The sequence below is a fragment of the Elaeis guineensis genome, chromosome 3 (assembly GCF_000442705.2).
Source record: "Elaeis guineensis isolate ETL-2024a chromosome 3, EG11, whole genome shotgun sequence".
Taxonomy (NCBI): Eukaryota; Viridiplantae; Streptophyta; class Magnoliopsida; order Arecales; family Arecaceae; genus Elaeis; species Elaeis guineensis.
Window position 1 is genome coordinate 49,887,749 of NC_025995.2, and position 3,977 is coordinate 49,891,725.

Consider the following 3,977-nt stretch of genomic DNA (forward strand, 5'->3'; position numbering starts at 1 on the left):
AAATCGGGTTAGCTCGATTGGATCTAGATTGGTTAGATTAAATTTTAATCAAATCAAATCGACTTGAACTCAGACCTATTGCTAGCTAGATGTGGAACCCAATGGGTCACACACAAAGGGTATTGATCAGGGGTCTAATTGGATTAGATCATGTTTGCAAAATTGACATGCTAGCACATGTTGCAAAAAACTAGCTCCTTGTTTCGAATCGGGTTTAAAATTGATTCCAGATTGGGTTAATCAAAGCCAAATTAATTCAAATCAATTTCTGATTTGAGTTGGTTCAGCCCTTTTCTGTATGTACCAATAATTTGGAGCCAGGAAACTAATTCTCCACATGTCAAGAATTTTTCTTGTGCGTGGGTGCAGTTTTTGTGTGCAAAAATAGTTTTCGCATCCCATGAGATGGGATTCCTCATCCTTGAGCTTATCCTATGTTCCATGATGAAATAAATTTTTGAATGATTCCTAACTTTATTTTGAGTGTCAAAAATTTTTCTTGAAGTTAAATTTCCTTCTGGTTTAATCATGAAAATTTATTGAAGTTGGAAATCTTGTAAGCCTGATCCATGCGCCTGACCAAGAGTCCAACTTGTGAAGGACTCTAACCCATTTGTCACGCCAATTTTTAATCTGAATTTTTTTCTATGACATTCTCATGTTAGAAAGTGTTTTTAATATTTTATTAATTGAATCATCATATAAGATTGAGAGAAATATGAGTATGATATTGGATTTGACATCATTCCATATCCAGAGTCATACTCGGGGTGCAGGGAGATTGCAGGATCAAATTGCACAATAACTTTCCACTGAAGGGTATTTTTTGTATTTCTATCAAAAATTTTATATCTTTCAAGTAGATATGATACGTTGCTAGATTTCAATCTTATCTTATGGGTTTGATCAAATTAAAGAGTTTAATTCAATCATCAATTAGAAAGAGTTCTAATTACTGAAATCGGGTTAGCTCGATTGGATCTAGATCGGTTAGATTAAATTCTAATCAAATCAAATCGATTTGAACTCAGACCTATTGCTAGCTCGATGTGGAACCCAATGGATCACACACAAAGGGTATTGGTCAGGGTCTAATTGGATTAGATCATGTTCGTAAAATTGACATGCTAGCACATGTTGCAAAAAACTAGTTCCTTGTTTCGAATCGGGTTTAAAATTGATTCCAGATTGGGTTAATCAAAGCCAAATTAATTCAAATCAATTTTGGATTTGAGTTGGTTCAGTCCTTTTCTACATGTATCAAAAATTTAGAGCCAGGAAACAAATTCTCCACAAGTCAAGAATTTTTCTTATGCGTGGGTGCAGTTTTTGTGTGCAGAAATAGTTTTCGCATCCCATGAGATGGGATGCCTCATCCTCGAGCTTATCCTATGTTCCATGATGAAATAAATTTTTGAATGATTTCTAACTTTATTTTGAGTGTCAAAAATTTTTTTTGAAGTTAAATTTCCTTCTGGTTTAATCGTGAAAATTTGTTGAAGTTGGAAATCTTGTCAGCCTGATCCATGCGCCTGACCAAGAGTCAACTTGTGAAGGACTCTAACCCATTTGTCACGCTAATTTTTAATCTGAATTTTTTTCTTCGACATTCTCATGTTAGAAAGAGTTTTTAATATTTTATTAATTAAATCATCATATAAGATTGAGAGAAATATGAGTATGATATTAGATTTGACATCATTCCATATCCAGAGTCTTATTCGGGGTGCAGGGAAATTGCAGGATCAAATTGCACAATAACTTTCCACTGAAGGGTATTTTTGGTATTTCCATCAAAAATTTTATATCTTTCAGGTAGACATGATACGTTGCTAGACGTCAATCTTATCTTATGGGTTTGATCGAATTAAAGAGTTTAATTCAATCACCAATTAGAAGGAGTTCTAATTACTGAAATCGGGTTAGCTCGATTAGATCTAGATTGGTTAGATTAAATTCTAATCAAATCAAATCGACTTGAACTCAGACCTATTACTAGCTAGATGTGGAACCCAATGGGTCACACACAATGGGTATTGATCAGGGGTCTAATTGGATTAGATCATGTTTGCAAAATTGACATGCTAGCACATGTTGCAAAAAACTAGCTCCTTGTTTCGAATCGGGTTTAAAATTGATTCCAGATTGGGTTAATCAAAGCCAAATTAATTCAAATCAATTTTGGATTTGAGTTGGTTCAGCCCTTTTCTGCATGTACCAAAATGTTGGAGCCAGGAAACTAATTCTCCACATGTCAAGAATTTTTCTTGTGTGTGGGTGCAGTTTTTGTGTGCAAAAATAGTTTTCGTATCCCATGAGATGGGATGCCTCATCCTCGAGCTTATCCTATGTTCCATGATGAAATAAATTTTTTAATGATTCCTAACTTTATTTTGAGTGTCAGGAATTTTTTTTGAAGTTAAATTTTTTCTGGTTTAATCATGAAAATTTATTGAAGTTGGAAATCTTGTCAGCCTGATCCATGCGCCTGACCAAGAGTCCAACTTGTGAAGGACTCTAACCCATTTGTCACGCCAATTTTTAATTTGAATTTTTTTCTATGGCATTCTCATGTTAGAAAGAGTTTTTAATATTTTATTAATTGAATCATCATATAAGATTGAGAGAAATATGAGTATGATATTAGATTTGACATCATTCCATATCCAGAGTCATATTCGGGGTGCAGGGAGATTGCAGGATCAAATTGCACAATAACTTTCCACTGAAGGGTATTTTTGGTATTTCTATCAAAAATTTTATATCTTTCAGGTAGACATGATATGTTTCTAGACGTCAATCTTATCTTATGGGTTTGATCAAATTAAAGAGTTTAATTCAATCACCAATTAGAAAGAGTTTTAATTGCTGAAATCGAGTTAGCTCGATTGGATCTAGATCGGTTAGATTAAATTCTAATCAAGTTAAATCGACTTGAACTCAGACCTATTGCTAGCTAGATGTGGAACCCAATAAATCACACCCAAAGGGTATTGATCAGGGGTCTAATTGGATTAGATCATGTTTGCAAAATTGACATGCTAGCACATGTTGCAAAAAACTAGCTCCTTGTTTCGAATCGGGTTTAAAATTGATTCCAGATTGGGTTAATCAAAGCCAAATTAATTCAAATCAATTTAGTATTTGAGTTGCTTCGGCCCTTTTATGCATGTACCAAAAATTTGGTGCCAGGAAACTAATTCTCCACAAGTCAAGAATTTTTCTTGTGCGTGGGTGCAGTTTTTGTGTGCAGAAACAGTTTTCGCATCCCATGAGATGGGATGCCTCATCCTTGTACTTATCCTATGTTCCATGATGAAATAAATTTTTGAATGATTTCTAACTTTATTTTGAGTGTCAAAAATTTTTTTTGAAGTTAAATTTCCTTCTGGTTTAATCTTGAAAATTCATTGAAGTTGGAAATCTTGTCAGCTTGATCCATGCGCCTGACCAAGAGTCCAACTTGTGAAGGACTCTAACCCATTTGTCACGCCAATTTTTAATCTAAATTTTTTTCTATGACATTTTCATGTTAGTGCCTTAATGTTTGGCCATTGGATGGACAAAATTACATTAATGGGTGGTGGAAAAAAATTATGCCATATGAAGCTGCGCGACTCATCAGAGAATCATCGAGAAAAATATTCTGAAGAGTCCTTCTGCATGAAACATCTCTTGGATTTTTTTCTGATGATTGTCATGTGTCAAAAACTTTCAGATAGGCATGAGAATTTATTAGAAGATGTGAGATTTTTGATGGATGCGATATGGCATGTGGAAGGGGCGCAAAAAATTCCTAAAGGCAACCCATCGCTAAGTATTTAAAGGGGGGTGCGCCGGGGGATTGGATTCATTCAGATTTCCAATTCCTCCTTTCTTTCTAACATCCTCTCCCTATTGTCCAATTAGTCTCTTCCTTCTCTTGTTGGGACAAGTTCAAAAATAGAAAGGACAAGTCTGATTTAGGACAAGAGTCT